The sequence below is a fragment of the Stigmatopora argus genome, chromosome 12 (assembly GCF_051989625.1).
Source record: "Stigmatopora argus isolate UIUO_Sarg chromosome 12, RoL_Sarg_1.0, whole genome shotgun sequence".
Lineage (NCBI taxonomy): Eukaryota > Metazoa > Chordata > Actinopteri > Syngnathiformes > Syngnathidae > Stigmatopora > Stigmatopora argus.
In genome coordinates this window covers 5,563,622-5,578,498 of record NC_135398.1, presented here as the reverse complement: position 1 = coordinate 5,578,498, position 14,877 = coordinate 5,563,622, and the positions used below count along the sequence as shown (strand labels likewise).

The 14,877-nt window shown below is 39.2% G+C and overlaps 1 protein-coding gene across 3 annotated transcripts in view; it reads right to left on the bottom strand.

Annotated features, from left to right (window-relative positions):
• Positions 1–14,877, bottom strand: part of LOC144085637 (glypican-5-like) — a 74,428-nt gene that overhangs the window by 24,549 nt on the left and 35,002 nt on the right. The gene's annotated exons all lie outside the window — the stretch shown is intronic.

Sequence of the window (14,877 nt, the reverse complement as noted above, 5' to 3'; positions counted from 1 at the left end):
TTTGAAATGTAATCAAGTTGGGAGGTGATGAAACATTCCCACCCCTAGTTGGGATTTATCACCCTTTGACATGATTAATGCGAGAATCAAACTGCTCTCAAAGAGGAGGTTAAAACGTGTCGTCTTGTGTGTTAATGAGTGCCTTTTTCTGCATGTGCGCACGTCCGACTTGGCTCGTGCTGCCAGTTGTTGGCGCGGAAATGAGCTCATCAAAATGGAGGCTAATAAAAGGGATGTGTTCGGGTCAGTTAGGCATGGAATTAGGCCTGCTACTTTTCATTTCAGGGCATGTTCAGTATAACATGACAAGCCACACAAAAGGACATGTCAAAGCTAAATTCCATTGAGACAGACCATTAATGCTTTGCACGGTTTCGTTGATTACTGAACAACTGCAGTGAATAAGGCAAATTATAGCGTGTGAGTGATGGATGTAGTTTCTTATCTTTGGGTTACACCAGGGGTCTCGAACTCAATTTACCTGGGGGCCGCTAGAGGCCGAGTCTGGGTGAGACTGGGCCGCATCAGGATTTCCACAAGAAAAGCACTGATAAAACATTCCAACGTTATCAAATATCTTTATTTTTTAACAAAAAATAATGAATTAAATAAATTAACTTAAAGATGAATAAAAAATAAATCAATCAGTAATACAAAACCAAATAATACTAATGAGCATACAGTAGATATACACTGGCTGGCTAAGTAGAGAAAATGAATTATTTTTATTCCGTTTCAAATGTCTGTATTAACAGCTCTTTAACCTTTAACTTTCTGAACTTGAATGGAACATTGAACATGAAATATTCTGAACACGGCTTCTCTTGCCTACTCCTTGCTGCTAGAGACCTGGCAGCGCTTCTTCTCACATAGTCACATTTGGCTTGAGGGAGGAAGCAGTGGAGACCCTCAGTAGAGCTTGAAGATGCTCATCAGTAAGTCTGGACCTGTACTTGGACTTATTGAAGTTCAAGGTGGAGAAGAGCTTCTCACACAAGTATGTGCTCCCAAAAAGGCACATGGTCCGCTTGAACCTTCGGGAAAGTTCAGGGAAGCTGGGGGTCAACTCTCTCAAAAATTGCCCAAGCTTGTCTGCTTCTCCACTCACCTCCCTGAACTTGTCTTTGAGTGCAGAGTTGCACTGCAGGTCAATGAGCTCCATTTGAAGCTCAGGAGGGGCATCTTGCACATCAAAGGAGAAGGGGTCCGCAAAAATTTGAAATGTGGCTTTGTGTGTCTTGAAGTCTGCAAATCTGTGATCAAATTCCTCCTGTAGCTTCGAAATGGCCTCAACATACTTCTCACCACTGAATGGTGTGCCTGCATCCACGAGAGCCTTGCATGCTGGGAAATGGCAAAGGTTTGTCTGAGAGAGCTGGGCTTTCCATAACACAAGTTTAGTGCAGAATGCTCTCACGTTGTCATAGGCAGCACTGACAAGTTGCCCCTGGCCTTGTAGCTTCTTGTTCAGTACATTAAGCTCATGTGTGATATCAACAAGAAAAGCCAAGTCCATGAGCCATTTGGGATCACTTAGCACAGGATCAATCAACTCACAAACGGCGTAGCTAGCTTTGACTGCTGCATTACTGTCTTTGGTAGCCTTCTTGAAGAGATCCTGTTGCCTCAGAAGACGTGTTTTAAGACTGGCAACCTGGTTGGCTCTCTCATCTCCCTGGTATTTTTCGTACTCCTCAGCATGTCTCGTAGTACAATTACGTTTCAAATTGTATTCCTTGTGCACCGCAACTTTTTCAGTGTAAATGAGACACGTCGGGGTGCCCCTGTGTTCAACAAAGAAATATTGCACTCCCCACTTTTCTTGAAACTGTCTGTGCTCATCACCGACCTTTCTCTTCACGGCAGGCTTTGAAAGAGACATCTCTGGGGCTCTGTAATATGTAAAATGCTCTCAAATTCGGTCAAATCCAGCTGAAAACAGCGTTTAATGATTAAATACAAATACTAGTATTTGTATTTAATCATTAAACTAACAAATACTAGTACGACCTGTCCGTCTGTCAAACGTCCGTCGGCGAAACGTCTTTAGGCGAATCATCCGGTCACGACATCATCATTGCTCGCTATCGGCACACCAGTATCACACCTGCCACAAGCAGGTGCATGTCAATGTTCCCTCTAATTTTTCATGTAAAACATGCTGGAAAACAAGAAAAACATGAGTGGACAGAGCTACTGCCACTGGCTGCCACTTAAACGGCGCCATCATGGGGAAAGGGGTAAAAAATAAAAAATAAAAAAAAAAATAAAAAAAATAAAAAAATAAAAAAAAAAAAAAAAAAAAATCGATCTTTCATATTAAGACGGGGGCCGCAAATTATCGTCCCGAGGGCCGCAGTTGGCCCGCGGGCCGCAAGTTTGAGACCCCTGGGTTACACATTTGCAAAATCAATAAACACAGTGTGCAAATGCTTTCGACTCCGACTCAAAGCACTCACTCTTTTCTTTCTGTCTTTCTTTCTTCCCTAATGGCTAGCATGCAATATAAGTTTTGGAAACAAGTGCTCGAGGTTGAATATTTATTTGATAAAGTTTCCAATTCAAATGATTAATTTATTCAAATTATGCAAGGCTCTTAACAACTGTAGCCTCTGTATTCAACTTAAAGGGATTTTTTTTGTTTGTGTGAGTTCTGTTGTCATCTTAGTTTTTTTCCCCACAAACAGTACAACAAAACAATCCATTTTTGATTACAATTACCACTGCTGATAATTCCGTAGCTCCAGCATGAAATGATCTCGAGACATGACCCACTCTTTGCTGAATTCCCTTCTGATGTGCTTTTGGAAACGGCGAGTTTTGACTCCTCTTGTTTTACCATGCCCCGAGCAAAAAGGACACCCCCACAACCCCTTTTAACTTGAACTCGGCACTGAACTGTGTTGAAACTCACCCGAGGCAATTCAGAATTCCTGTCGATATGTGGCGAACAAAGGCATGCTGCATGACAATGAATGATTTCAAGAATGAGTAAATATGTGAAGGGGGGGCAAAAAAACAAAGGAAAAAAATAGATCCACCATACCAAAGGGAAGGGCCCCAAGTGACTCACTTAGAATGCCTTCTATATGATCATTAGGCTTGGCCTGCAAGGTTTTAGAAACCCACACCATCCTTGGGGATATGATTATATACAAAATGATAATCTTCAATTTTTTTGTCATCTCTATTTAATCTTCTTGTTGTTTGACATTGAACATAAAAATGTATGGTCTTACAGTTGACAAAGAGCTTGATCTAACAATAAAAAAAACCATCAGGTAGGATTTCTTACCCAATTAGCTTCAAGCATTACAATCACTATTAGGTTGAAAGGCTTTGTATAATGTGACTTTTAGCCAAAGTAAACTGCATCCAAGACAAAGTTATAATAATAGAGGCCTCGATGAACAATATTGCTCGATTTTCAAAGGCTCAGAGGGTTAATTATACAGCTCAAACAAACAACATAATCATCTAGTCAAACCTTTTACGAATTGCCACAAAGAACAAGTGCTAAATTATTGCACAAATATTATTAGGAGCATAGAGTTACAAAACTGCATCTCAACAGAAGATAAATCATTGAGTCAGCTAGACTCAATTTATTCCTTATGATTACATTTAAATCGTGTAATATGTAGGTCATTAAAGTAATGTGACAATGATTGGTTGACAATGAATGAACACTATGAGAACTCCATTGTCTGAAACATTTTTTAAATGACTTGGATGATAGAAAATTAATTTCAATGGATCAAGTGTGTCCTAGTTTTTCTCCATTGTTTTCTTGTTGACAACAAGAAGTACTGCTGTTGCCATCGACTGAAAATTGCTTATTTATTTTGATTAACAAGATTCATGTTGAAGAAGAGCCCCTGTGGTCTGGGCAAGGTAGAAATTCAAGGTTATTCACAGATACTAAGTGAAGTGGTTATGACACACCATATACTGAATCACAATAGTATATATCAATGTAATATTTTGTCCTTGAAGCATTAGACGGAATGAAGTTGTTTCTTTTTAAATTGTGGTTTTGATATCGGCATAAAAGGGCAATGCCAGACAAAAAAAATCTTCTATTAGGGTTATCATATCTTTCACCAAAAGACTTTTCCATGTAAATCGTACAAACTAAAGAACCCACCACTCAACAACAGTGAAAACATTGTTTACAAATTATATACTTAATACATTAATTTGCAAGTACGAAAAGGGGAAGACTGGATAGGATGAGTTCATGAGCGAGCAGAGAAGGAATGTCCATCCTAGCTTTTTTTTACGAGCAGAGCTAAGACAGTAACTTTGAAGTATTCTGAAGTGGAGGTTTTGTTCGAAAAGGCCAGAGTGTTCTCACACTGCTAACATCTTCGAAACATTGTGTGATCTAACTCTCAGCACATGAACTGTCAATTGTCAAAAGCCCTTTTCCAAACATTTAATCAGATTGATTTGTGTGTGTGCACTGTAGTCCTAGCACTGAAAACAAGAGCATGCAAACACACTCAAATGTTACAGAACCTGAAGCCTATAAAAGACGTTTCTAACAGTATTTTATTCTCACAGAACACCAAGACCCTTTAACTCTTTAACCACGGCCTCATTTCTACCTAACTTATAAGAAACAAGCTCCTTACATATTTTAGCATTGGTAAAATATTTTGTTGTTCCAATAAACTGTGAGCTACGCAGACAGTTGCAGCCTTAAGGCATTTAAATAGTATAAAAATACAAAGATCACAAAAAGTGCAAGAAGCAGCAGACAGAAAACCGCAAGAGGTCATTTTCAGGGCAGCCAGGCTGAAATAAAAAGTGCACTTTTCTGCATGTCATGATACAATCACCCCTGCACTTGGACCTATTATTTATGTACTATGTATTTATTGTTTCTCGTTTGTCCACAACAATTTGTTGTGAGCCAGTCAGTAAGCAAGTACTTTAAAACCCTCAGGTTCTACCCACCACAGTGTTAGTGAGGTTACAACGGTATCTGCCCAATAAATTGAGTTAGGAATTGAAAAAAAACAGCTTAAAGAAAAATATTTGAAGGAAATGTATTTGTATTCAACAATTGTCAATACTATATGTTTGCTTAACTTTCAAATTTGTGCAAAAAAGCTGGGGGAGCAAGTTTGGCATTGGTGAACATGTTTTCAAATAAAAAAAAAGTTTAAGAATTGCTAATTATTGCACAAAAATTGTTTTCTCACTCGTTTTGAGAAATAAAAGTGATGTTATGTCAAGTTATTCATTAAAATGGGGATTTTTAGCTTTACATGAAGGAATTTGCAAATGTCCATATATGTCCCGTCGAACACCCAAGCGAGACAATGATCTAACGGATACTTGGAAATACCACGTAGACTGGAATTAGTCTTAAAATATACTCTCTCTTCCTCAGTTTAGGAGCCGAGTCTAGAGAGCCATGGAATTTTTGCGGACTTGGCTGGTAGCCGAGCGGCTGCCCCTCTGTCACGGCCTTCCACAGAACTGTTATAAGCTGTTATATTGAGTGATGAGTCAGAGAGGGAGGCAGAGCGAACACAGTCAGAACCATGGAGCAGCAAAAGTACCGAGATTCCGTTGATCACGGTGAACATGATCAACAGTAATCAGAAATGGTCATCATTTTTGGGTCCAGTTAGTCTGATTCATAGTCATAGTCTGATTGAATGATTGTCATTTTCTCCAAGATCAGACCATTTGTGCGCAGAAGCTAAACATCCATGACACTCTACTTTTTTTTTGTCATAGACAGGCACCTGAGGCAACACACCTGTGCAGAATCTGAGGCAAAGGACAAGTAGCCATTGCGAAGCTCCAACCACCAGTTTGGCATAAGCAATTGAACTAACAACAATAAAAGAAGTTTAGTCTGATGACTCGCCAAACAGTAAGCGGAAAGACTATATAGATTTTATGTCAACAACTGGTCGGGAGGGTACATAAAGCGAATAGGATCTAGTTCCTAATCACTTCTTTTCAACAGATCTCCCATAAATCCTGTTCTACAGAATCATAAAGTTTCATTTTTTTCCCCTTGAGCTCACCAAGTCAGCCTACCTTATTTTTTTTCTACTCCATTTTGTTTTCTGGGTGCAACATCAAATTGATGTACTCATTAAGCATGCAGCATAAACAAGTTAAAAATGTGAAATTGCTGTAATAAAAAATAATTGCTCCAGGGATAGTTTCAGCTGTCTCATAAATTACTAATCATATTTTCCCTTTTTGAATTTAGTATGATACCCCTCATTTTATTTGAATTAAGAAGGCAATTGGTACTTGGTCTCATTTGAGTCTTAGATGAATTAGCGAGGTCACCACTCAGTGTCACAGGGCAAATGTAAGGAAACATTTATGAACAATTTAGGATCTTTACTCTTTCTTCCATGTTAGGTAGATGGACTGTATATTTCTAATTTTCTTGTTTAATTTTGAAAGCATGCATTTTTTTGGATTGCATGACACTAAGAGATACAGTTACACATTTAAGTTTAATTTATGGCTCCATTAAGTCATTTCAAAACAGTACAGAAATGTTTGAGTCTTTAGCTTGTGGTAAAAAATGAGGCATTTTGGCCATTTCAACAAGTACTTTGTTTTGTCAGTTTAGCCCATGTCCCATCATGTCTTGGTATGCTCACTAAGCAAACTGAACCAACCCTGGGGATCAAAAAGGGAGTGACATAAGATGAGGGAGATCAATGACTAATAATGATTCACTTAGTACACTTAGTGGAAATCACATACCAGTCTACCATGTAGTTGAGTTAATGGCCGGACTATTTTATCCATCTATTTGTAATCAGCCCATAGGCCGAGCCAATGTTGAGTGTGGCTCATCAGCAGGCCATTACTTGCCATCGCAACCAGCAAGCCGTGTTTGAACTCCATACTACTGCGGACTAATGAACACAGATCGATTTATCAAACAATTACGGTGGGCGCAGAGAGCCGCATTCATTTGGTTGAAGTGACTCACACTTGGTGACAAACGGATCTCGCCCACAAATGTGGGCATGCACACACTCTCCTTGTCTCATTTGTGCATCTCTGTAAGGTGATACAGCCATTAAAGGCTATGTGATCGATTGACCACGCTGCCATGGAAGGTCATCAGCTCTAAAATGCATTTATCTAGTTTTACAGTGCACAAGAGTCATGTTGAAAGTCAGGTTTGCAGTATTCATTATCCTTGTTCATGTTGAACAACTAAAGGAACTTGCGGGGAAAGCGAAATAGGGAAGTGATCTTAGCTGCCATACTGCTCTCTTGTGGCCAATATGATGCACTGAAAGCCATATTATTTTCCTTAAAAATCAGTAGTTTAAGGCCTCCCTAAAAACTTGGGGGCACCATAGTGACATTGCATTGGAAATTCTATATATCAGGCAACAACTTGAAGTCTTAATGCAAGTAACTTTTTTATGTTAAATCTTATTTTATCGTGATACTATACTGTATTTTTTATTTTTCATGTTATGATTCCCCTCGGCTACGGAACGGATTGGAACCCAGGAGCAGGAAGTAAGCCGCAAAGCAGAGTGCTTTTAATGGAAAAAATAAGTACAAAATAATCCTACAAACAATAAAACTGGGAAAAAAATTAACAAAATACAAACTTAACACGGGAGATACACACCAATGAAAGACGAACATAACAATACACAGAAAATACTCGCATACGGATGCACAAAAACACGGGGTTTATATACACAGGGGGTTGATGACAATCACAATCACCTGGGTCGCACAAGGGACGGAGAGCCTAAAGAGACACAGCAAGTGAAACTCATACAATCTCACGGACAGGACACACAAGGAAACACACCCAACCAATCAATGAATCTATGCGTTACTATCGTAACCTAATTTTGCAGTGCCATTTCTGGTCATCTGTTTTAACATACAATTAGAGGGACTGATTCTAAAAGGGAAGGGATTCAGCCGTTGTTTTCAGTTGCATCTGGAGACAGTTACACAGGTTTCCGTGTGACTCTATCCAGACATGACTTTCCCCGAACTAGATTAAGCCTGTCACAGGGTGTAACTGCCTGCCATCACAATGAGTCGCCTGTTGCTTGGAATCAGCACTCTCATTAAAACAGACTTTCTGTAAACCTTTTGGCCATTGGGAAGAGGTATTAGGAATTGTATACACTTGACCTCACATTTCTTCAGGAAACCAAATTAGGAAAAAAATAGCCCGAGTAAACAAACTGCTTGTTAACATTGATTTAAATAATATATGCATTCACTTCATGAGGGTCGCTGGGGTGCTGGAGCCTATTCTGGCTAACATCGGAAGTTTAAGAGGGACACCCTGAATTGGTTGCCGGCCAATTGTAGGTCACAATGAGGCAAACAACCATTCACGCTCGCACTCATACATGGGGAAAATTGTGTTCTTATTAGTCAACTGTGACTTGTTAAGCCCTTGGAGACATTTGTTGTGATTGAGGACTGGAAAAAAGTGTCACCAAACTATCTTCAATGCGAATGATTAACCACTAGGTGGAAGCATCTCTCTCCAATCAAAGACTCTAGAGACATACTGAATCTTTCAACACACAAGGACCTACACTATCAGCTCCAACATTATAACCACTTGCACACTATAATGACAATTATAAAAAATAACAGCATCAAATATCACATTTTACAAAATAATGTTCAGTAACAGGGCCATATAGGATGAAGACCTAGATGTAAGCCGCATATCCGCAAGATATAGCAAAATAGTAGATTATTCAAGTACCAATGTTCTTACGTTTATTACTGGTCAGTATGTTGCTACTGCATTTCCCCCTTCAATAACTAATGTATTGACTGCAGTGGCTATTATGTTTTGTTTACATTCCACTTTGTTTATTGGGGTGTGTGTAATTCTGGTTTTGGGTGTGGAAGAACACTTGGTGTATGGAAGGCAAACAAGGGCAGGCAGGGGCAGGCCAGGGCAGTAAACTATGCCCTGGAGTTTAGACAGGTGGGTGGATGTGGTTGGGGGGTGGGGAAGCACCATGATTCCCTGGTCTGGTCCTGCCACCTGTTTGTCTGTCTGTCCGATTTAAACCACGGTGTGATCTATGGCTCCAAGTTAACTCGCAGTTAACACAGAGGATTACATCTGACAATGAAAATGTGGCGTTTCCACATAAATTCCTATTTTGTAGTCACGTGACAGCTGAGTTTCCACTCTATGGCCATTTTATAAGGGACACCTGCTAAATCCACTAGGACCAAAAACTGGCCTCATAACAATAAGCATTGCTCATTCTGATTGCTGTTGTTTGAGACACAGCAAGTTATTTATTTATAAAACTGTACTTAGGTGGTTAGTCGAGAGGAGTTTACTTGTCAAACACAGTTACATTATCATTGTGAGTTGAGATAAAAGTTTATCCCTTCCCTAGATTCCACTTGTAAACATTAAAATAGAGAAATCTAGATATTATAGGTCTACATTACCAAGTAAACTGCAATAGAAGGTAACCAAGATTACTACCACCAAGAGGATATTAGCATCACATCATGGTGGTTTTGCAGATGCTCAATGTGATTATTTTTATGTTATGTTTTGCTACACAAATTTAATTCCAATATAATTTACCTAATGAAGACTTCTTCAAATGTGAACGTTCTCCATTGCTGCAAACTAAAACCGCATTACTCTAGGTAAAAATGACAAATATTTGAACACACACGGACCTTGTTGGATTATGCAGGTGTACCCAATGATGCATCTGGCCAGGGAATATATATGTACACACCCATGCGAAATAAGGCAAACAAACTTATTAACTTTACATAGTACATGCATAGTAGTTGACGGTGAAGGTGTTGAGTGAAAGGGCAAAAGGTCGGTCTCCGTCGCCTGCTATAAAACACGAACCTGAACATACATGACATACACAAACATAGACCACCAAGCCATGTGCATTCAGTAGATTTCAACGTGAAGCGAAACTTGGCATACCCCCTACACACACACGCACACAATAACAGTGCATATTTCATCCTACAGGCCTGATCAAACTGCAGAGAGACAGACTAAAAAATATAGCCAAAGGTTAGTTATTCAAAGAAAGTCAGGCAGCTGGTAGTATTGACATTGACATTTCTGGGCCAGAATCCCAGCCACAACCTTAAAATGTATCATGACCAGGCCTATCTGTCAGTCAGCAACAGATTGGAAGTTGGATGTGTCGCCCAAATAGCGTAAGTCACTCAGTAATGTTGAACGAGAATGTTGAATGTGAATAAGCCTGACTTCAAACCTAAAACATGCTGTTTTTTTAGCTCAAATTCTTGTTCTTTGACTCAAATCGGTGCCAATCTCAAATCCGAAGTGATTTAATCTTCCCATCTAGAGCACGTTTGCAACCAATTCTACAAAGAGCCAAGTGCTTCCAGGTTTTCCCTTCAATCAACGAAGACGACACTGTTCCATTGCAGTCAGGTGCCGCTTGTTTCAGCAGAAAATTCATTGGTTAAACCACGTGTCAAAGTGGCGGCCCAGGGGCCAAATCTGGCCCGCCGCATCATTTTGTGTGGCCCGGGAAAGTAAATCATGAGTGTCGACTTTCTCTTTTGGAATCAAATTAAAATGGAGTATAGATGTATATTAAATTTCCTGATTTTCCCCCTTTTAAATCAATAATTATAATTTTTTTAATCCATTTTTTCTGTGTTTTTAGTTCAAAAATCATTTTGTAAAATCTAAAAATATATTTAAAAAAGCTAAAATAAACATTGTTTTAGATCTATAAAAAACGGAATATTCAGGGCTTTTGATCCAGTTCTTTTAATCCATTTATTTTAAAAAATCTGAATATTATATCTAAAATGGTCCGGCCCACATGAAATCGAGTTGACGTTAACACGGCCCGCGAACCAACCCGAGTCTGACACCCCTGGGTTAAACTATCTGCACTGTATCGTTTGGAACAAAATCCTGCATGCATTTCGCCTTGTGTTTGACCCTCCCTCCTAGAGGGATATCTTCTTCATCACAAGCATAAAATTCATGACACAAACTGGTCGAAAGCCTCTACCACACCTACCAGTTTAAAAATGTCCTTGACATACTGTATAGACACGTAGTTGGCAGTTAAATGGTTGGATTCTAGTTAAGGAATACAGATTTACACAGTGGTCTCTGCACAGATTAAATTTCACTTCACCGACTATGTATAGACTATCCTGTACATTAGAGTATTTGTGCGTGAAGGTGTAGGGACTTTCCCTCCAGTCTGTCGCTGTTCCTTGTAGGGACAGCATTCCCAGCAGCATTCAGGAGGTCCCAGTGAGCGAGTTGTGACACTCAAACCCACCTGGAATTCTAGGAACATTTTCCCTGTGGTTTCAGGTTACCACACAGTGTGCAGATCACAGGCACACACGCACACAAACACCCTCCACAGTGCGTTACTGTACGGCTGTTGTTTGCACAGCGTGAGCTTGTGGTAGCTTTGCCTCGATCCTTCCGTAGCTGTCATTCACTCACATAACTATCCGCTTGGTTAGACTTCCTCTTAAACTTAGAATTTGGAAATCGACCTAAACAACATGCTCATATTTTCACCCTAATGCTAAATACCACACAGATATAAACATGCAGTCACACTGACATGCGACATAAAACCTTTGACTCGTTGCAGCCGTGAGCCCCGGAATTGAACATCAGACAAAGTTCAACACTTTGCGGCTAAAATTGAGACAAAAAAAACACTTGACTTGCCTAAGAAAAAAAAAAGCCAGGCGGCACCCCTCCAAATTACCCCAATTCCGTGATAGCGCTATGTGAATGTGTGCATGGAAGGCCGTAATCCCGTGTCCACGCATTTACGAGATGCGTGTGTGGATCAAAGTGTAGTTTGGAAGGTGGATTTTCTCTGCCTTTGAATGCTGTTAAAAGGCAGACTTAACAAAGGGAGTTTGTAGGTGCATACGAGTCCTTTCTCATACAACATGGCTCTATTTCCAAAGTGGCATTTGTTTTTTTTAAATTCACTGAAATGCAGAACCAATGACCTGCATATGCGACAAGCCATTAAGGCGGAAACTTCTTAAACGAGATTAAACCACACACAATGACCCTTATCATGCACCTTTTGACACTTCAAGGTCAAGAATTTGGATACTTAAACAACTACTATGATAATTTAATATAAAAGAAATGTATGCAGTACTACCGGATGGCAAAGCAATGATATTTTCTAAAAGTAGAGTTAAAATATTGGAATAACCAGTCTGACTGTTACATTAATAAGAAGGGAGGTCAAAAGCTTACATTTGGCTCAGTTGTTAGTACGTATGCCTTTGTTGAGCGTCATTTCTTATAAAACCCATCCAAAAAATGGATCCAAATTAAATGGGTTGCTGATTGGAAAAAGCTATTCATTGTCAAACAGGCAAATCATTATTTAACTCAAATGCTAATTTAATTGCGCCATATTTAAAACAAAATCATGCCTGTTGTCTTCATTTTCATTATTTTTATCTGCAGTGTATGTCACTAGTAGAAGCTGGTGTCCTGGGAACCGGGCCTTCCTAGTACGTGCTTGTCAGCATTTTGCCCTTTGTCCAATGGCGTGATGCATCAGAATCTGCGTCAAATTAAGATACAGGATGCACACAGGATAATGAGACACTCAAACAGCGAGGCCTTTATGATCGAGTCGCAAAGCCACTGCTTCCTCCTACAGCTGACCTACATCTCATTCTTCTCTTCCCTCCATCAATTATCTCACCCTCATCCTCGCATCCACTGTGTCCTCACGCCTACATCCTTTCCCTCTCCTGTTTCTCATCATTTCCTGCTATGAATGCAATGTCATGCAAAGGGATGAGAGAAATGCGTGCTGAATGCCCTACCTCACCAAGTAAGCCTATTGTGGTACTTTAATTATATTACATCAACCCATCCATAGGCTGGGCATGCAGCAGAAGTGAGACGCCGGAAAACTGTGGCCCATTCATTGCAATAGAATGCTGGAAAGTTGGAAGTACACTAAACGAATGCATAACACTTCCAAGGCCTCTCATAAATTCTCACGTTAGACGTTTGGAAACCAATAAACACTTTTTTTAAGCCAGAGCAATTGAGGAGAAAACGTGCAAGTATATAAATAAAGTACATTTTAATAACTTTACTACTCAACTTTAACAAACAAAGTAGTGCGGAAATTGCATTTACTGTTGATGTAAAAACGCATGGAGCCAAAATGCAAGTGTTGATGAGATGAAAGCGGTAATGCCACAATGTCAAGCAGGTCATTCACATCAGCAAGGGGTTATGGGAAAGGAATGGGGCTCTTAAAGTTGAATTAAGGATAAACAGAGGACAGGGATTGTTGGCAGCACTTAGGAAGGACTAAGTTTGCTGCTGTTTTCACAAATGCAAATTGAAAAATGTGCAAAAGAATGCAAAAAGGATGAGATATAGAACAAAATCATTGCTATCTCTAAATTCAAGTCTCTAAAAAAATACATAAGACTAAATTAAGAGTACAGAATTTAGACATTTAGGCACATATTCTTTATCATCTGTGAAGAACAACTAATATTATTATTTACTATTAATTCTTTTTAAATTTAGCAATGATTGCATGGATTTACAAGAAATCTTATTGAGCTTCTTTTCCCAATAAAACAAACTTGATATGCATTTTTTTAGGTTGAGATTTGCATGCATTTTAATGAAGCTTTGAGTTACGTATGTCCTTATAAAATGAATCAAACTTTTGTCTTGAGGAGCCACTGTTATTTTTTTTCTACCAAAACAGTACGTTTTGTTTTGTTTAAAATCTACTGAGGTTTAGTGGGAAGAGACCATTTGCTGCTACAATGCATGCTCTTGACAAGGCACTTTGCTTATATTAGGTTGATTCATATTCGCCATGAGGAAAGCAGGTGAGAGAATAACGCTCCAGACTGATTGAACTGGACAAATGAGGAAAAAGTGAGCAGAACATAGACTTGGAGGTAGGTGGGTTGGGGGTGTCATGGGTTTTGCCTGGTGGAACACTCTTCCCTCCCTCACCGCACGGACGGAATGAATTCCAGATGTTAAAATGATAAACAAATGGATTGTCATAAAGGTATAAAAATGTAAGGCATTCGGGGGCTCGTACGCTGTCTGTGGTCCGTCTTTCGCAATGAATCTAAACTTTGGGATCACGTAAAATATAGTCATGGCTACGTGTTCATCCATCTTGAATAACAATGAAGTGCATATCCATTACACAACCCACACGTGTTCTTGTTTATAAATAGACATATACATACACACACAGTACTATAGAAGACCGGTGTAGTTATAAATTACAACACAAAATCCTCTGACTTACTAAACGTATTTGAAGGAATTTCTTGGCGTCTGTTTTGTCGAAAACTAAATCACGTACCAATATGAAAAAAAATAATTTATCACCGCAGAGTCTATTGACTCAGAACAATGTGATACAGATTTTTCCTGTTGTGATAACAACTGGCTTCTTCAGTAGTGTGTTCAAATACCAAATTCTTTTCATTTTTATTTATTTATTCTCAAAATTTCCACTTATATATATATAATTTATGAGTGTGCACTCTTTCATGACACATTATTTAATCAAGCAATTTCAAGGCAGCAGCACATCATATTGTGGTGAGGCTGCCAGGCGCCAGAAAGCAAGGCTTTGTGGGCCTTTTGACTGTTATTGTTTGCTTCTATGGCTGTAGCTGAGACTTAGCGGTAAATCACACATCCCAGAATAAACTACAGTCCATAAAACACTAGGAAGCTAATGACAGCAATAAGCAGAGTGCGTTGAGCATGCTATGCAGGAATCAGTTTCTTCAAAAAAACTTTGAATTCATTCATCAAATCGA